The sequence below is a fragment of the Bufo bufo genome, chromosome 2, assembly GCF_905171765.1.
Source record: "Bufo bufo chromosome 2, aBufBuf1.1, whole genome shotgun sequence".
Classification (NCBI taxonomy): Eukaryota; Metazoa; Chordata; class Amphibia; order Anura; family Bufonidae; genus Bufo; species Bufo bufo.
In genome coordinates, this window is record NC_053390.1 from 511,989,930 (window position 1) to 512,011,301 (window position 21,372).

A 21,372-nucleotide genomic window follows, 5' to 3' on the forward strand; every position below is an offset into this window, starting at 1 on the left:
TGACTCCTTCTCCCCTGTGCTGCTGAGGGAACATGGTGTGCTGACAAAAGCGCGCTTGTGTTCTGTGATAGCGCCCTGGACGCATTATCTGCAAGGTTAGACGCCGATACCGATAACTTTGAAAATCATGAATATCAGCCGATAATATCGTTAACTCCGATAATCGGTCGATCCCTAGAGCGGAGCCATAGTTACAAGTACTCGCTCCTCTCACCTGAATCTAACGGGTACTTGTATTACACTGCACTTCTGAGATGACAGGCAGTGTAACAGCTGATCGGTGGGGGTGCCGGATGTCATACCCCCACCAATCTGATATTGATGACCTATCCTGGGGATAAGTCATCAATATAAATCGCTGCACAACCCCTTACAAGATTGTGGCGGACTAGAAGGGTCACTCATGGCCAAGTTATACTGAAAAGATTTGGGGGGAGATTCATCATATCCCTTGCGCCTGAAAAGTGACTTAAAAAAGTTGCAAGCTGTGTGTTTGTGACAAGTGCCAAGTCGCAAGTGCCTCTTTTTATGCCTCCCTCGTCAAAAGGGGCGTGGCACGTGGGAAATGGGCGTGGCCGACAGCTGAGACAAATTTATCTGCATTTATGCCAATCTTCTGGTGCAAATGAAGCCAGAAAGCTACAGCAGCTCTAAGCTGACTGCAGGAGGATGCCCCCAATTTATGACGAGGTGTGTGCGTCCTCCGTCAGTGCAGAAAGCTCTGCTCTAGATAAATCTTTCCCTTGGTCCTGAGTCAAGGACTGGGAATGCAGTATGACAGTCCACGTAAGGGCTTGTTCACATGAACGTGCCATATTTTGTGGTCCGCAAATTGCAGATCCACAAAACATGGATGCCGCCCATGTGCCTTCCGCAATTTGCGGAACAGAACAGACGGCCCTTTTATTGAAATGCCTAATCTTGTCCGCGAAAGGACAAGAATAGGACTAGACTCATAATTTTTGCAGGGCCACGGAATGCAGACAGCACACGGAGTGCTTTCCGCATCTATTGTGGCCCCATTGAAGTGAATGGGTCCGCACCCGAGCCGCAAAAAATACGGCTCGGATGTTGAATCAAACCACGGTCGTGTGAATGAGCCCTAAGAGCTATAATAGCTGCCATGTCACAGATTTCACTAAAATCGCTGAGCAGATATTTTGCAGGTAATATTTTCTTCTTTAGAGGAGATGACTAGTGAACGTCCCAGGCGTTGGAGGTATTCCCCATAAAATCACCACTCTGGAGTGTGTTCTTACAGTCTCTCTGCCCTTCCTTTATTACTCCTTGAGATGTTGGACAACTGGTCGATACCATTTCTCTTGTTAAAGGAGCATATCGCTGTCGGCACGGAATGTATAGCGACTAGGGATCGACCGATTATCGGTTTTACCGATATTATCGGCCGATATTTAGGATTTTGACATTTATCGGCATCTATTTTGCCGATATTCCGATAACGTATTGGGAACACAGATCGCGCTGCTCAGCGCTCTCCGTGTTCCCTCAGCAGCACAGGGGAGAAGGAAGCAGTGTCTCTCTCTCCCCCTGTGATGCTGCTGCCAATGAGAGGAGAGAAGACGAGAGGAGGGGAGGGGCTGTGGCCACTGCGCCACCAATGATGTTGACTCACTCACTCACTCACTCATTCATTCAAATTGAACAGGAGGCGGGAGCTGGCTGCAGAATCACATAGCCGGCTCACGACCTCTATGAGCTGTAGCTGCGATCTGCGGTAGTTAACCCCTTAGGTGCCGCGGATCGCAGCTACCGCTCATAGAGGTCGTGAGCCGGCTATGTGATTCTGCAGCCAGCTCCCACCTCCTGTATATGAATAAATGAGACTTATCTTCATTGGTGGCACAGTGTGGCCCCCCCCAAGCCCCCCAGTATTAATCATTGGTGGCGCAGTGCGCCCCCCACCCCAGTATTAAAAACATTGGTGGCGCAGTGCGCCCCCCCAGTTTTAATCATTGGTGGCAGTGGCCACAGGGTCCCCTTTCCCCTCCTCCTCTGATCAAAGCCCCAGCAGTGTAAGCCTGAACGCTGGCCAGGACGCTATTGAAGCTCTGGCTGCCATGGTAAGCTCCATGCTGCTGTGTGCACAAAGCACAGAGCAGCAGGGACAGTGTGAGCTCCTATTCCCCCTGATAGAGATCTATCAGGGGGAATAGGACAAGGGTTCTATTCCCTAAGGGGGCTAAAAGTTAGTAAAAAAAAAAAAACACCAAAATATTAAGTTTAAATGAGAAAGAAAGATTTACAAAAAAAAATAAAAATACACATTAACCATAAAAATATTCTTTTTCAGCAGATGTGTGTAGGAATTAAAAAAAAAAAAATTTAAATGAAATTTCACAGAATATCAGTATAAGCTATCGGCCTGAAAGTTCACAAAGTATCGGTATCGGCCCTAAAAAATCAATATCGGTCGATCCCTAATAGCGACACTCCCTCCCCAGTTGGTAACACCCATTTGTCAGTTTATTCATACATGTATAGATGGAATAACAGAGGAATTACACATTATAGGGTTCTAAGAAAAGATGCTCCAGAATTGTGATATTACAAGGCTGTTCACGTGATGCATGGTTGTCAGGAAATGTCACTTTATCCCAACTGAGGCAAAAAGAGGGTCAGTTTGGGCACTGTCTGGCAAGGATGTCTCTAGTAAAGAAAAAAAACACTTTGCAGTGGACAGTAAAGTACAGATGTAGAACAAGTGAACTTGCGTTTTAATACAGAGTTGCAACAAACTTTAAATTGACACCTGACGTAATGAAAGCCATTGAAAAGTCAAGGGCATCTGTCAGCAGATTTGTAGCTATAAAACTGGCTGACCTGTTACATGTATACTTGGCAGCTGAAGGCATCTGTGTTGGCCCCATGTCCATATGTGCCCACATTACTGAGAAAATTATATTTTATTATATGCAGATGAGACTGTAGGAGCAATGGGGGCGTTGCCGTTACACCTAGAGACTCTGCTCTCTCTGCAACTACCACGCCCTCTGCACTTTGACAGAACTGGACAGTGTAAACGTCAGCACACCTGGCCCTGTCAAAATGCATTTTTCATTTTTCGTCACTTCCTGTCATTTGTGTGGCTGGTACCTTCCACTTTGACAGTACGGGCACGCAAGCTTCTTCTGACGTCACTTGCCTGTGCGAGCGCACGCCCGATGCAGTTAATAGCTAACAAGTCTAGTAGCAGCAGCTGCTTGCACTCTGCATTGCTTTAGTGAACGGCTCCGGAGCTTACGCACATGCCCAGGAGCTGAGCGACGGCCGGGTCAGGAGATGCTGACACAGGCAAGAATAAAGGTAACAGACTAGGGCTGCAGCTAATGATTATTTGAATAATCTATTAGTTGTCGATAATTTAATCGATTAATCGGGAAAAAACACCAAAATGACAAAAGGGTTTATATGATTTTACTTTAAAAAGTATGTTCAAAGGCCATATTAAAACTATTTTAGGACTTACATAATTATAAAAATTTAGCATTACAATGTAAAAGACATGTCCACATGGTCAGGGCTTAAGCTAGCTCTCTTCTCACACGCTATGTTACCTGTTGCAGAGAAGAGACTTTCCGACGGTGTGGATGTACAGCTTATAATTTATTGCACATTCAATCTCCAAGATTCGTACTCCTCCCTACTACTATTATCCTGATTATCTGGCTGAGTTATGGGGGAGGAGGGGGCGCATCTGTGGATGGTAGGCAGTGTTATGGGGGCGCATCTGTGGATGGCAGGCAGTGTTATGGGGGCGCATCTGTGGATGGCAGGCAGTGTTATGGGGGCGCATCTGTGGATGGCAGGCAGTGTTATGGGGGCGCATCTGTGGTTGGCAGGCAGTGTTATGGGGGAGCATCTGTGGATGGCAGGCAGTGTTATGGGGGTGCATCTGTGGATGGCAGGCAGTGTTCGCATCTGTGGATGGAACGCAGTGTTGTGGGGGCGCATCTGTGGGTGGCACTCATGGCACTGTTGTGGGGGCATCTGTGGATGACACGTCATCCACAGATCCCCCCCCCCCCCCCCCCCATAAGTGTTTCTGTGTAGTGAATGATTGTGAATGACCCCCCCAATACAGGGGTGGGGGCTGGCATTTCGGTTTTGTAATAGCAGCAGGGCCCGGTGCAGTCACTGTATTCTATTACACCGGGCCCCCGCTCACCTAATCATATCTATCAAGTAGGGGATGTTAAACTACTTAGAGTGCAAAATCACTCCAGACCCTAACTTACTAGTATTAAACTATTGCAGGAGGCCGGGCGGACGGGCGGCGGCAGCAGCGTAACTCACTAAGTCATGCGCCTGCGCTTTCATTCATAAAGTGGGAGAAGCAGGCACGTGACGTAGTAACATGCATCAGCTAAGGTTATTAGACTAAAAAGAACAGAATGAAAGCAACTTAGCAACTGCTTTAAGGACATAATCATCATTCATGTTGGGTTTTCCAGTTTGTTTTGGTTTTTGATAGTTATTTATAAAAAAAAAAGTGGGTGACGGTCCTTATTGGACTGTGATGGTCACATCATCTGGCTGGGGCTTGCAGAATCCCTGCATGCTGCCTCCACAAGCCTGTTCACATGGAGCTGAGTTTTGTTCGGCAGTATATTCTTCACTGTACTGGCTGTGTCTTGATGACTATGGGACATGAAGCTACAAAGTCTGCTTTCAGAGTCCCATGGCGGGACTGGGAGTCTACTTTCATACACGTCATGCTTTATTACCCATATATAGCTGGATGCCAACATGCTGTTTGTTTAGGAATTGAATGAACCATTTGAAAAAACAAAAGGGTGATTCAACGTTACTTGCACGGTGGTGACTCGTATACAGTCGTGGCCAAAAGTTTTGAGAATAACATAAATATTGGAAATTGGAAAAGTTGCTGCTTAAGTTTTTATAATAGCAATTTGCATATACTCCAGAATGTTATGAAGAGTGATCAGATGAATTGCATAGTCCTTCTTTGCCATGAAAATTAACTTAATCCCAAAAAAACCTTTCCACTGCATTTCATTGCTGTCATTAAAGGACCTGCTGAGATCATTTTAGTAATCTTCTTGTTAACTCAGGTGAGAATGTTGACGAGCACAAGGCTGGAGATCATTATGTCAGGCTGATTGGGTTAAAATGGCAGACTTGACATGTTAAAAGGAGGGTGATTCTTGAAATCATTGTTCTTCTATTGTTAACCATGGTGACCTGCAAAGAAACGCATGCAGCCATCATTGCGTTGCATAAAAATGGCTTCACAGGCAAGGATATTGTGGCTACTAAGATTGCACCTCAATCAACAATTTATAGGATCATCAAGAACTTCAAGGAAAGAGGTTAAATTCTTGTTAAGAAGGCTTCAGGGCGTCCAAGAAAGTCCAGCAAGCGTCAGGATCGTCTCCTAAAGAGGATTCAGCTGCGGGATCGGAGTGCCACCAGTGCAGAGCTTGCTCAGGAATGGCAGCAGGCAGGTGTGAGCGCATCTGCACGCACAGTGAGGCGAAGACTTTTGGAAGATGGCCTGGTGTCAGAAAGGGCAGCAAAGAAGCCGCTTCTCTCCAAAAAAAACATCAGGGACAGATTGATCTTCTGCAGAAAGTTTGGTGAATGGACTGCTGAGGACTGGGGCAAAGTCATATTCTCCGATGAAGCCTCTTTCCGATTGTTTGGGGCATCTGGAAAAAGGCTTGTCTGGAGAAGAAAAGGTGAGCGCTACCATCAGTCCTGTGTCATGCCAACAGTAAAGCCTCCTGAGACCATTCATGTGTGGGGTTGCTTCTCATCCAAGGGAGTGGGCTCACTCACAATTTTGCCCAAAAACACAGCCATGAATAAAGAATGGTACCAAAACACCCTCCAACAGCAACTTCTTCCAACAATCCAACAACAGTTTGGTGAAGAACAATGCATTTTCCAGCACAATGGAGCACCGTGCCATAAGGCAAAAGTGATAACTAAGTGGCTCGGGGACCAAAACGTTGACATTTTGGGTCCATGGCCTGGAAACTCCCCAGATCTTAATCCCATTGAGAACTTGTGGTCAATCCTCAAGAGGTGGGTGGACAAACAAAAACCCACTAATTCTGACAAACTCCAAGAAGTGATTATGAAAGAATGGGTTGCTATCAGTCAGGAATTGGCCCAGAAGTTGATTGAGAGCATGCACAGTCGAATGGCAGAGGTCCTGAAAAAGAAGGGCCAACACAGCAAATACTGACTCTTTGCATAAATGTCATGTAATTGTCGATAAAAGCCTTTGAAACGTATGAAGTGCGTGTAATTATATTTCACTACATCACAGAAACAACTGAAACAAAGATCTAAAAGCAGTTTAGCAGCAAACTTTGTGAAAACTAATATTTGTGTCATTCTCTAAACTTTTGGCCACGATTGTACATCCAGATACATATCCATGTCTGAAGCCTGTAGTTTAGCAAAGCACCATGGCTTAGCAGCATCTTGGACGATTAACGAGGCAATTGCATTTAGCGATATAAAGCCAATGGCAGACAATCATTTTCATGTACAGCTTCGTTCACATCTTAATCGAGGATCGTTAATTGTATTAGACAGCAAAAATGTATATAAAACTTGCTGTTTTTACATTGTTTACATCACCAGAAGATCACACACTGTACCTTAAGTCCAGAATGACTAACAATAATCTATTAGTCTGCACAAATGATTTTCCAGATGTTGACAGAGATTCTGCAGTAAAGTCGTTCAGGGTGGCCCCACATATTAACCTTCTTTGATTCAGTTTTTGAAGCCAAAGTCAGGAGTAGAGTCTAAATAAGAGTGGCTGATTTTCAGGCGGTGCGAGCGCCGATGGAAGATTACACAGGCTGATGCAAATTCCATTCTTCCCTCGTTCAGTTCTGTTCATTATCGGCAGCACTTTCCTGATTACGCAAGGGTGTTCTGCCGATAATCCTGATAAAAAAAAAATGCCCGTCAGTTGATCGACGTGTCACTTTTTGCGATGCCTCACATTGGAGTGAATGGCAGAGACCATGCAGCCGCTGGCAAAATGTCAGCAAAACTGAGCTCCATGGCAAAAGTCGCAGTGTGAACATACCCCACCACTACACGCTGTGGGGTTTCGCTCTGGTAGATAGGGTAAGCGGGCGCAATACAGAGGCAAAATACCAAGTTCTTAAAGGGCTTCTGTCACCCCACTAAACTCATATTATTTTTTTGTGTACACAAATGTCACCGAAAGAGAAGACGTCATCGGCGCAGGTGCATTGAGGGAGTGCTGAGGAGGCGAGCCTCCTTATCTCGGAGCGCCTGCGCCGAATCAGCGTGCGATTTTTGAAATGCTGACAGGGCCAGTCGGAGTAGGAGATCGCGGCTGGCCCTGTCATTCAACAGGAGGAGGGGGCGGTTTTTTGCGGCTGCTACCAGCAAGTAGACGCCCTACTTGCTGGTAGACAGGTAATTAGCATATTATAAAAGTAAGTTTTTTGACCTATCTACTGAACGAAAATGATAACATAATGTATAGATATATCGCAGGATAGGGATTATAAGTACACACAAAAAAAAATGAGTTTAGTGGGGTGACAGAAGCCCTTTAACTCAAAACACAAGTGTTAATTCACACTTGAGGCAATTGCACAAAACAGCATGTAACTTTGCAGTCTTGGTGTTAATTTACACACAGTGGGAAATTCATATAACACAAGTCACCTTGCTGGCAGTTCTGCCTTCAGTAGTCCACAGCAGGCTTTAGGGGGCCTGTTTCCCCAGCGTGCGGCTCTCAGCCCTCCAGCACAGCACAGCCTCAGATCCCAAAAACAGACATCTCTGCTGAGCCCAGCTGCCTCTTTAAGGACAGCCAGGTGCTGCCAAAACCCGGAGCAGCACTTAAACTCTGGTCCGGTATTTTACCTCACCTGGCTGGAAACCAGCCCCAGCCGCACATGCTGGGTGGAAAATACCTGCCTTGCCAGACACAACCCCCTCACTGTGTCACAGCGCTTATTGTCCAACAGGAGGAGTCCTAGTTCAAATTATAATGGTTATCTAGCAGGGGTGTATTGGGAACTTAAAGTGGCCCTAGAAGAAAAAAAATTGCCCCATGTTGTAGGTAGAGCCAAGCTGGTAGAAGGCATAGTCAAGCCAAGTATGAACTTTCTGTATGGATTTTAATGCACTACTTTGATCAATAAAGCTGCCACGTTTGATATGAAGCTGGATTATCCTTCCTTTGTTCTATATTGAAAACCTTCCTTCTCCGTCCGGTTCCTGGCGGCAATCCGTGCTTCGATAACTATACACTAGCAGGTGAGCGCACCCAACCCCTCTCTACTTAGTCAAGCCAAGTAGGTTGGGTCAGCAAACGGTTTGGCATAAAATTGTATAGTTTGGGTCTTACAGATTCGGCAATACCAGATATGTGGATTTTTTTAAAACTTTTTTTTTTTAAATATTTTTTACAAAACTTATTTTCACCACTTATTAGTCCCACAAGGGGACATGCAATCTTTTGATCGATAATGTAATACACTGTTCTACTCATCTAGTGCAGTGTATTATGTTGTCAGTAGTAAACTGACAGGCAATCTATTAGGATGTGCCTCTGGAATGATCTAAAAGGCATACACCAAGGGCAGACTATTAGGCCCCCTGCTGCCATGTTAAGACATTGGTATTCGCTATGGTGCCAATTGGTGACAGAATGAGCACCCTGCCTCTGAAACCACTTAGATGCCGCATTTGCTTCTGAGTATGACATCTAAGGGGTTGAAGGGCCGGGATTGGCACCTTTGCCGGGCTGTTAGAGCAGGAACCCTGCTGTCATGAGAGAGCTGAGCTCCTGCTTTTTTCTGCACTGGAGACCCATGCTGCGCTTAGACTAGGTAGCAACGACCTAGCCTAAGGCCCAACACCCTCTATGTATTTTATATGTCTGTCGCAGGCAGCAGGCGGCCCTGCTGTGCTGCCACTATAATGCCAGACATGTTAATGATAGCCGGCGGCAACCTGCGATGTGTATATGACATGGACCTTCAGTGGTGAAGTCATAGGCCCCCTTCACACGGGTGTCGCGGGTGAGGGCAGGATGCGATGCAGGTGCATTAAGGGAAAATCGTGCGAGTAGTAATATAATTGCCTATTCTTGTCCGCAAAACGGATAGGACAGGTTATATATTTTTTTTTTTGCGGATCACGGAACGGAGCAACGGATGCGGACAGCACACAGAGTGCTGTCCGCATCTTTTGCAGCCCCGTTGAAGGTAATGGGTCCGCACCCGAGCCGCAAAAACTGCGGCTCGGATGCGGACCAAAACAACTGTCGTGTGCATGTAGCCTTAGGGATGAGCGAATAGACTTCGGATGAAAGATCCGAAGTCTATTTGTCTAAAACTTTGTTTGAATACTGTACGAAGCGAGTGCTCCGTACAGTATTAGAATGTATTGGCGCCGATGAGCCGAAGTTATCACTATTTAACTTCATAAATTAATTTCTAATGTAAAAAAACATTTCCCGAACTTGGGTTCGGTTCCAAGGTACCACTTGGAACCGAACTTGAGTTCGGGAAATGTTTTTTTTTTTTTTTTACAGTATAAATCAATTTCTGAGGTTATTATGCGAAGTCCTGCGAGACCTCGCAAAGTAATAACTTCTGCTCATCAGAGACAATACAATCTAATACTGTACGGAGCTTTATGCAAGTTGACTTCGGATGTTTCATCCAAAGTTGATTCACTCATCCCTAATCATATGATAATTTCTACTAAAAAGTTACCTCTACAGAGCAGGAAATCATGACCTATTAGATCTAGTGGCCAGTGTGAAAATTGCATTATTAGGGTACTTTCACACTTGCAGCAGAGGATTCTGGCAGGCAGTTCTGTGGCTGAAACTGCCTGCCAGATCCGGAAATCCTGACGCAAACAGATGGATTTTGTCAGACGGATCCGGATGTGGATCTGTCTGACAAATGCATTGAAATACCGGATCCATCTCTCCGGTGTCATCCGGAAAAACGGATCCGGTATTTATTTGTTTTCGCATGCGCAGACCGTAAAACCGGATCCGGAACACTTAAGGCCGCATCCGGCACTAATACGCTTCAATGTAAATTAATGCCGGATCCGGAATTCTGGCAAGTGTTCGGGATTTTTGGACAGAGAAAACTGCAGCATGCTGCGGTATTTTCTCCGGCCAAAAACCATAAGAGGGACTGAACTGATGCATCCTGAACGGAATGCTCTCCATTCAGAATGCATTGGGATAAAACTGATCAGTTTTTTCCCGGTATTGAGCTCCTGTGATGGAACTCAATACCGGAAAAGAAAAACGCTGGTGTGAAAGTACCCTAAGGCTACTTTCACACTAGCGTTCGGAGCGGGTCAGTCTGATGTTTCATCAGACGGATCCGCTCCTATAATGCAGACGTTTGCATCCGTTCAGAACGGATCCGTCTGCATTATAACTTAGAAAAATTTCTAAGTGTGAAAGTAGCCTGAGCGGATCCGTTCAGACTTTACATTGAAAGTCAATGGGGGACGGATCCGCTTGAAGATTGAGCCATATGGTGTCATCTTCAAGCGGATCCGTCCCCATTGACTTCCATTATAAGTCTGGACGGATCCGCAAGCAGCGTTCAGGTGTCTGCTCACTGAGCGGAGGCTGAACGCTGGCAGACTGATGCATTCTGAGCGGATCCGCCTCCACTGAGAATGCATTAGGGACGGACGGCTGCGTTCAGGGCCGCTTGTGAGCCCCTTCAAACCGAGCTCACGAGCGGACACCTGAACGCAGGTGTGAAAGTAGCCTAATAAACATTTTTTAACTACACATAGTGACACGGAAAAAACTCACCAGAAATTCTAAAAGAATGTTTAACATACTTGTCATTTAAACAATAGGTCATTTTCTGCTGACACATTCCCTTTAAAGGGAATCTGTCACCACAATAAGTTATACTGCGTATAAGGAGACCAGATCGCTATTTTTTTTTCTTCCTCTTGCCCCCTGGTTACTGGGCTGTCAGTGCTCAGAGCTGCAGTGAAATACACAGGACTGCTGTGCCGCACTAATATAATAGAGAGGACTCCTGTACATGCTCACGGCAGTCCTGACAATGGGTTTCAGTGCAACGTTATACACTGTCAATGGGGGAACAAAAGGGCTTCCACATCCGTGTGCCGCGCTACAAAAGATAGGACATATACTTTGCTGCAACATACAGACCCCTTGAAGTCAGTGGGTCTGCACTGTGATGAGGCATGCACACGGCTGGTATCCGTGTTTTGCTGATCCGCTATCCGTGGTCATGTGAATGCACCCTAACACACCACCTCCTAGCAACTATCAGTGAGAAACGGATGTCGCTTGTACACTAGGAATCGATTGTCTCCTGATGATCAGCCATTTTCAATAGGAAACAACTGCAGGGAAAATGTAGTCCTTCCTATGATTCGTGGATTGACTGGTTTGTCCGCGTTGGGACCCTCATTTAAAGAGCAGCCCTGTTAGGCTACTTTCACACCTGCGTTAGGTGCGGATCCGTCTGGTATCTGTACAGACTGATCCGCACCTGTAATGCAAACTTTCCCTTGTCCGTTGAGGGAGCAGACTTTATTTCACATATACATCATCATAAAGAAAGGGCACTGTACCATTGTAGGGGCATGAGGCCTAGGGTTTCATCTCTGCCTCTTATTAAACCTTCAGTATAATCACCTTCCATTGTAACATACGGGACGCTTTAAACGAGGTTGACCAGCAGTGAACTTGGCCTGCTGCAGATTATTATGAACATCTTCCCAACATCTGTAATATATGTATGGCAGATGTCACCCAGCCGGCAGTGTGTGTGAGATCTTGACAGTGCCAGTCATGGACTTTTAACCTCTCAGATGCCATGCTCAATTTGCCATGGCAACTAATTGATCAATTACCGGGAGTGTCGCGCTCCTGCAATAAGATAGCAATCGAACGGCTCTTGCAATGGCAGCCTTGGACGCTCTGAGGCCTGCAATAGCACAGCTCCTATGAAGCCTTGCATGGTCTATGTTATAAGTGATCATACAATTTCATGCTCTCCTTTCCCCATTTTTAAAAATAATCATTTGTATCACTGATTCCTAAAATACCCAAGCGATGAATATAAATTGATTGAATGGCGAAACAGGAGAAATCGCAATGGCCAATTTGCCGTTTTTTTTTTTTTTTTGGGTGCTTTACCTCCTCCAGAAAATTGAATAAAAAGTGATCAAAAAGTCATACACAACCAAATTGATATTAATAAAAAAAATATTTAAAGTATTAAAACACAAGAAAAATGTGGTAGTCAAACTTATGGAATATGGAACGCTGTAAAAACGAAACCCTTAAAACTATGGTGGAATTGCTTATTTTTTTTAAATCCACCTAATTTAGATTACTTTATAGCTTCCCCTTCCCGCTACATTGTGTGCAAGAGTAAATGGTACCATTAGAAAGTACAACTTTTCCTGCAAAAAACAAGCCCTCATAGGGCTACGTAGCAGAAAAATAAAAACGTTATGGCTCCTGGAAAGCCGGGAGTAAAAATTAAATGAGAAAAAAAGCATAAAATTGATGCATCAAGAAGGGGTTAATAGGTACCTGAAGGGTTTTTCCTATATTCCAGGGTTTTTCCTGCCTTACTTTTACTACTGCTAGTCTGAAGAGAGATCTGTTGGTGTTGCCTTTTTAACGGTCAGATATGACATGGCTGTCCGCTTCTTGGATGGCATCTTACTTGGAATAAACGTGATATTGTGTTGTCCCTGAAGTATTTATAGATTTCGGCAATTCAGTCATCTCCATGGCAACCCATATGCCAGATAACTGCGCACTCGCTGAGAGTAATGGCTCATCTGAAACAGTTTTCTAGCTCTCTCCTGGAGATCATTCTCTACTAAGTATGAGTGGTTATTCCACACATGAGACTGTCCTCAGACTTCAGGTTTTAATTTATTTATGAATTTTTTTGTATACGTCCTAGCTGGTCAAAAATAGGTAGTCCATATAACTAATCTGGATCATCTTTAGTGTATGGCGTTGTGCCAGAGATGTCTGGCTTACTCCCCTCATCGAGAACATTTTGCATGTTTACTACTACAAAGTGTGACTTTCTGCAGCATAACCTGGTGATAACTGCTGATCACTAGGGGGAGATGCCTTGAGAAGGGATAGTCTTCTTGGGACTACTTTCAGGCAGGACCCCAGACTCCTAAAATGTAACATTTTTTAGCAGCCAACCATTTTTAAAAAGGTTGAAATAACTGGAATATACCTTATTTTTTAAGTGTTTTTTTTTATTTTTTTTATTTTATATCCCTGTCCACAAGATGGGGGATCACTATGAGATTGTTGGGACGGATGTTCTCTTCCCTCCGAAATGAATGGAACAGTAGGTGGGCATGTGCAGTGCCACTCGATGCCTCTCAGTAGAACTTCTATTTCTGGCAGGTCCCATAGAGAGTAATGGAGTGGCACTGCACGTGCCTGACCTGCCAACCTGTTCATTCTGTTTGGCCCTAGGGTTTTGATATGTATTTTCCTATATTCTTGTCTGGCTAAAGCCTATCTTTCTTTGCAGGTAACTTTTCCAAATAAGCTGTAATGCATGTGTTCATGAGTAATAAGACTATCTGACCATTATTTCACTTAAATTCTGTATTGTTCCCCGGTTTCGCTCACATTCCCTAATTCTTAGTTGTCCCCAGCTGTGGGTGCAGATTAGCTACTTTTGACGTATCCCCATAGACTCTTAAAACAGCTGATCGGTAAGATGACGGGTGTCGGACCCCTGCTGATCTGATATTAGTGACTGGAGGATATACCATCAATATCAGAATCACAGCTGACCCCTTTAAAGGGGTTTTCCGGTTTCAGAGCTGAAACCGGACATACCTCCATTTTCACCCAGGCAGCCTCCCTGACTTGAGCATCGGAGCAGTTCATGCTCCGATGCTCTCTTTTGCCCTGCGCTAAATCGCGCAGGGCAAAGGCATTGTCAGGAGTTCCGGTGACGTACCAGGCTCTCCATGGGGCTGCCAGGAAGCCCGGTGATGTCACCGGCATTGATGGTCGGGCAGCGCTAAAGCACACCCATCTGAGCTGGTGACGTCACCGAACACACTGCCGGACGGAAGCCTACGCCCGGCAGTGTGTTATTGTAAACAAGAGCCCTTGCCCTGCGTGATCTAGCTAACATCAGGTGCCTGGGTGAAAAGATGGGTATGTCTGGGTTCAGCTCCGAACCCGGACAACCCCTTTAAGGCTGGGTTCGCATATGTCAGATGTGCCCAGCCAGTCACCTTGTGCCAGAGTAGTAGTACTAAACACAAATAGGCAGGTGCTGCTATACATCGTACTAGGTGCTCCAAAAGACGTAGGACTGGTGTGTGTGGTACCATGGGCTCGATATTCCCTGCGCTGCCGGAGGAAGTGCTAAATTCATGTCAAGGCCTGAGCTCTGAGCTGCCATAGATTTCAGTCTTCATTTACGTCTGAAAAACGGAGGTAAAAGAAGTTAAATGTGCCAGGCCCACTGGCCCTGTCCCTCCCCACCCTTGGCACGATCCTACTAGGAAAGTGGCAGGGGTGGTGTAGAAACACCACCTGTGACTGAATGTAGTCTTTGTAGTGTTTAAAAAGTCACAAACACTGGGTTTGTAAACCCCATGTTTTAGTTTTGATGCATGTACTATTAGGGAAATTTATAATCTCCCTTCGCCATTTTTCTGGTGAAAAAAGTTGAACAGTATGGAAAGAGCAGAGAGCACTTAAAGCATACCTGAGTTTTCAAAAAAGTTTGCATAACGGCTGTGCTTCTTTGTACAATCATAAGTGTGAAGGAACAGTTGCGTTTCCAGACCGGAGAGCAAACCGCAGCATGTTGTATTTTGCTTTCCGTCCTGGGATGCGGAGCAAGACGGATCCGGCATTACCCCCAATGCAAGTCAATGGGGACGGATCTGTTTTCTCTGACGATAGAAAACTGATCTGTCCCCCATTGACTTCCAATGGGGGTAATGCCGTATCAGTCTTGACAATGTTAAAGATAATACAACCGGATCCGTTCATAACAGATGCAGACGGTTGTATTATCAGTAACGGAAGCGTTTTTGCTGAACCCTGCCGGATCCAGTAAAAACGTTAGTGTGAAAGTAGCCTAAGGGCTCTTTCACACTTGCGTTGTCCGGATCCGGCGTGTACTCCACTTGCCGGAATTACACTCCGGATCCGGAAAAACGCAAGTGTACTGAAAGCATTTGAAGACGGAACCGTCTTCAAAATGCTTTCAGTGTTACTATGGCACCCAGGACGCTATTAAAGTCCTGGTTGCCATAGTAGTGGGGAGCGGGGGAGCAGTATACTTACAGTCCGTGCGGCTCCCGGGGCGCTCCAGAATGACGTCAGAGCGCCCCATGCGCATGGATGACGTGTCCAATGCGATCACATGATCCATGCGCTTGGGGCGCCCTGACGTCACTCTGGAGCGCCCGGGGAGCCGCACGGATGGTAAGTATACCGCTCCCCGCTACACTTTACCATGGCTGCCAGGACTTTAGCGTCCCGGCAGCCATGGTAACCATTCAGAAAATGCTAAATGTCGGCTCTGGCAATGCGCCGAAACGACGTTTAGCTTAAGGCCGGATCCGGATCAATGCCTTTCAATGGGCATTAATTCCGGATCCGGCCTTGCGGCAAGTCTTCCGGATTTTTGGCCGGAGCAAAAAGCGCAGCATGCTGCGGTATTTTCTCCGGCCAAAAAACGTTCTGTTCCGGAACTGAAGACATCCTGATGCATCCTGAACGGATTTCTCTCCATTCAGAATGCATTAGGATAATCCTGATCAGGATTCTTCCGGCATAGAGCCCCGACGACGGAACTCTATGCCGGAAGAAAAGAACGCAGGTGTGAAAGAGCCCTTAGCGATATTATTCCTTGTTTCAGCTGCACAAGTAGATACATTTCACTCAGAATCAGGGGGCGTATCCCTTCTATGCATGCCTGCCTGCACTGTACTACTGTGAGATCCTGTCCCTTACTTTCCACTAGGTTTGTTTTCAGCTCTAGAGCTCAGAAAGCTTCTATGGATGGCGAGATCAGACTTGCAGAAAGGCAGGACCCTCCTTTGATCTTCAGAAGCAGTGTAGAAAAAGTGCTACTATCCAGCTCAGCTAGCTCTGACACTCCCGATTTCCTGTGAACAGTCTTGAGTCTCTTGTTCCCAGGGATGGATCTTGCCTGATAACAGGCAGTTGACTGCAACTTAGGTGGAAGTGAGACCCTTAGTGGCCATGACGGCTTATTATTTTTTTTCAGGTGCATGCAGGCATATTTTTTTAAATGAAGTGATTTAAAAATTTGTAAGTTACATCGTTCTCTGTTAAAGGGGTTGTCTCACTTCAGTAAATAGCATTTATTATGTAAAGGAAGGTAATATAAGCCATTTACTAATACACTGTTATCGTCCATATTGCCTCCTTTGCTGGCTGGATTCATTTTTCCTTCACGTTATACACTGCTCATTTCCATGGTTAAGCCCACCTTGCAATTTACTCCTCCTCAGGTAAAAATACTTCTCAAAAATGGAAAAAACGTAGTGCGACCTCTGTGTGTGATGGGCCCGGGCATATGGAGGGGGCATTATAGGTCTTGGATAATCAGTTTAAGGCCTCGTTCACATATCGGTGCAGGTCAAAAACACAAACTCTGAGCAAATCTTTCCATTATACCTTATCTCTGTGTAGGCTCCACTCTGTTTGTCAGTTGTGACCTGTGGTATGTAAAGGTACATCAGGCGTTTTTTATGTACATGGTTGTGTTACTATACCTGTGTAAATGCAGTGAACGATGCTGGAGTACCTGTCGCTCATCGGCTTCATCACTGAATGTGATAGTACAAGTACTACCCTGGCCCCTAATCCTCAGACTAGAACCCAATTGAACATCTGTGGTTGTGTTGGCTTTATGGATCCTCCCCCACATACCCTGCTGATTTGATGAAGATATGTAACTGTAGGCCTATATAGTATGTATGAACTCTGTACATTTATCTTTATGCAATTTATGACATTACATAGAGATGAGAGAAGCGAGCTTTAACATCCGAAGCCGCTTCGCTAAAAAATTTGTTATAATACTGGACAGATTTGTCTCCGTACAGTATTAGAATGTATGGGCTCCGATGAGCCGAAGTAAGCTATTCACGAAGTCGCGCGAGACATTATTGAATAACTTTGGTAATTGATTATTACAGTGAGCCACTTCAGCTGAGTTCGGTTCCAAAGTTTTTCACTGTAATAATCAATTACTTCGGCTCATCGGCGCCCATATATTCTAATACTGTATGGAGACGAATCTCTGTAAAGTATTAGAAGGAATTTTTTAGCGAAGCAACTTCGGATGTAGCATCTGAAGTCACTTTCGCTTATCTCTAACATTTACATTTTGACGGAAAACTGCATGAAGGTGTCTGTGTGATGTGCTGGGTTTCTACTTTCAGTGGGTATCGGGGTTGGTGTGTGTATGTATATAATTAATATATATTATATATACATACATAATACAGACAGCACATCCAGTAGAAAATCGTGGTTTATTGACCCATGTGGGACAGTGAAGCAACGTTTCGGCTCTGTGTCCGAGCCGAAACGTTGCTTCTCTGTCCCACATGGGTCAATAAACCACGATTTTCTACTGGATGTGCTGTCCGTTTTCTACTATTATTCTGGGGTAAGGAGTCACACCCTTGGACATAGCACCCGCTGTACATTTTTGTGAATTGGTGCTGCCATTTGCGTAAACCGATGTGTGCCAACTCCAACAGCTGCATCCATCTAAGCTAAAAATGTTAATCACATTGACCTAATCTGGCTGATTTCTGTAACTCGCGGCGTACAGTTAGTTTTTAATTATTCCGCAAAGAGGATTACTCTTCAGCCAGGGTTATTTTCTCAGCATAGATGACATATTTGTGATGTAAGCATGGAGACCTAGCCATCGCCAGCCTTTATAGACATTGGTTTCTGAGCTTTTACAAAGACCTCATTTACACTTATGCCAAAGGTTTTTCTGAAGTGAGGAATATTTCTGAGGGCCCAATTGGTGTACCTATGGAGAGACCAGCTTTGTCGAGCCTTGTGATTGAGGACATAAGTTGTTAGGTTAATGTCATTGCATCAGTGCTGCCCTTAGGTTAGGACTGAAATACACTCTTTGACCAAAGTATGTGGAGACCTGTCTTTTATCCATTAGGTATGTGCAAAGAGATCCCCCCCAAGAAAGAGAACCATCTCTCCAGCGCCACCTATTGGAAGTGGCTTTCTGATTCAAGAAAGATCAGACTTTCCAACAAGTCTTGGGATTTGACAAAGGAATATATATAGCCAGGCCAGATATGCTGTTTCGGGTGCTTTCCCCCTCATCAGTACAGAGTAGGATTGTGACTGGTTGAGTGCAATGTCTTGGAAGGGGCTTAGACAGGGTGCGGAACCTCCTAAAAGAGACCAGTCCTGTATGGAGACTTACTGGAAGTACTCTGGTATGGAGAATTATTGGCAACACTCCATGGGAAACTAATACACTGCTCAAAAAAATAAAGGGAACACTTAAACAACACAATGTAACTCCAAGTCGATCACACTTCTGTGAAATCAAACTGTCCACTTACTAAGCAACACTGAGTGACAATCAATTTCACATGCTGTTGTGCAAATGGGATAGACAACAGGTGGAAATTATAGGCAATTAGCAAGACACCCCCAATAAAGGAGTGGTTCTGCAGGTGCTGACCACAGATCACTTCTCAGTTCCTATGCTTCCTGGCTGATGTTTTGGTCACTTTTGAATGCTGGCGGTGCTTTCACTCTAGTGGTAGCATGAGATGGAGTCTACAACCCACACAAGTGGCTCAGGTAGTGCAGCTTATCCAGGATGGCACATCAATGCGAGCTGTGGCAAGAAGGTTTGCTGTGTCTGTCAGCGTAGTGTCCAGAGCATGGAGGCGCTACCAGGAGACAGGCCAGTACATCAGGAGACGTGGAGGAGGCCGTAGGAGGGCAACAACCCAGCAGCAGGACCGCTACCTCCGCCTTTGTGCAATGAGGAACAGGAGGAGCACTGCCAGAGCCCTGCAAAATGACCTCCAGCAGGCCACAAATGTGCATGTGTCTGCTCAAACGGTCAGAAACAGACTCCATGAGGGTGATATGGGGGTCCGACGTCCACAGGCGGGGGTTGTGCTTACAGCCCAACACCGTGCAGGACGTTTGGCATTTTCCAGAGAACACCAATATTGGCAAATTCGCCACTGGCGCCCTGTGCTCTTCACAGATGAAAGCAGGTTCACACTAAGCACATGTGACAGACGTGACAGAGTCTTGAGACGCCGTGGAGAACGTTCTGCTGCCTGCAACATCCTCCAGCATGACCGGTTTGGCATTGGGTCAGTAATGGTGTGGGGTGGCATTTCTTTGGAGGGCCGCACAGCCCTCCATGTGCTCGCCAGAGGTAGCCTGACTGCCATTAGGTACCCAGATGAGATCCTCAGACCCCTTGTCAGACCATATTGTGGTGCGGTTGGCCCTGGGTTCCTCCTAATGCAAGACAATGCTAGACCTCATGTGGCTGGAGTGTGCCAGCAGTTCCTGCTAGACGAAGGCATTGATGCTATGGACTGGCCCGCCCGTTCCCCAGACCTGGATCCAATTGAGCACATCTGGGACATCATGTCTCGCTCTATCCACCAACGTCACGTTGCACCACAGACTGTCCAGGAGTTGGCAGATGCTTTAGTCCAGGTCTGGGAGGAGATCCCTCAGGAGACCGTCCGCCACCTCATCAGGAGCATGCACAGGCGTTGTAGGGAGGTCATACAGGCACGTGGAGGCCACACACTACTGAGCCTCATTTTGACTTGTTTTAAGGACATTACATCAAAGTTGGATCAGCCTGTAGTGTGTTTTTCCACTTTAATTTTGAGGGTGACTCCAAATCCAGACCTCCATGGGTTGAAAAATTTGATTTCCATTTTTTTTTATTTTTGTGTGATTTTGTTGTCAGCACATTCAACTATGTAAAGAACAAAGTATTTCAGAAGAATATTTAATTAATTCAGATCTAGGATGTTATTTTTGTGTTCGCTTTATTTTTTTGAGCAGTGTATATAAAGAGGCATCTCCCAAGAAAGACAACCATCTCACCAGTGCCTCCTACCATTGCACTGAGCCAGCCAGAATCCTGCTCCGTACTGATGAGGGGCAAGCAGCCGTTTGTAAATGACCAAGTGTGGGTTTCCATGGCTGACCTGTTCACACCCGTCTTTGTTTCTCCCCGGTGCTGCCTGATGACTCGCGTACGCCTCCTCATACATGAGGTGCAGCTCTAGCAGTCCGTACACCTGGAATAGAAACTCCTCCAGCCCCTGACTGGAGTAGTTTTTACTCCTAATTTAAGAATATTTTTGTGACTTTGGCTCCAGCAAATTTACTGTCGCCTGAAAACAAGTGTAGGGCTCATGCATACAAACATGTGTGGCCCGTGCCCGTATTGCAGCACACAAACAAGGGGTCTGCAATATACGCGCAACGGCACATGGAGCGCTTCTGTGGGATTTCGGTCCGTGCTTCCGCACCGCAAAAAAATAGACCTTTCTATTTATTTTTGCAAGATTCAGTCCACACTGCAAATTGCGGATCCATTCAAATGGATATGCAGTCCGCAGCACGGGGCCCTGAAAGGAGTAAAAACCACTCCGGTCAGGAGCAGGAGTAGTTCTTCACTTCAGGTGCACGGACTGCCAGACCTCGTCATAAATTAGGAGCTTCCTCTGGCAGCGCGGGGGAAGGAGTTAAGGACCAGTGTGAAAAGCCAGTCTGTAAATGACCCCCATAGTCTCTCTGCTCATTCTGAGCTTAGACGTAATGGTGGTGGTCCTGCTCAACAAGGTTGATGCTATCTGTCTATGCACAGTGTTATTAATAACTGAATAAGGATACTTTCACACTAGCGTTATTCTTTTCCAGTATTAAAATCCCGTAAAGGGTCTTAATACCGGAAAATAACGCATCGGTTTTGTCCTAATGCATTCTGAATGGAAAGGAATCCGTTCAATATGCATCAGGATGTCGTCCGCTCCGTCCCTTGTACGGTATTTGACAGAACAAAATACCGCAGCTTGCTGCTGTATCTCTTTTCGGCCAAAATCCCAGAACAATACTGCACTTGCTGGATCCGGCATTAATTTCCATAGAGATGTATTAATTCTGGATCCAGTACCATGTGTTCTGGAAATTGCTGCATCGCCGGATTTCTGGTCTGCGCATGCGCCGGGATATAGGAGGCGCTACTTTTTCTTTTG

General features: G+C 45.6%; 1 protein-coding gene across 1 annotated transcript in view; it reads left to right on the forward strand.

The window, feature by feature from the left end:
* Positions 1-21,372, forward strand: part of PPP2CB (protein phosphatase 2 catalytic subunit beta) — a 57,851-nt gene that overhangs the window by 20,852 nt on the left and 15,627 nt on the right. The gene's annotated exons all lie outside the window — the stretch shown is intronic.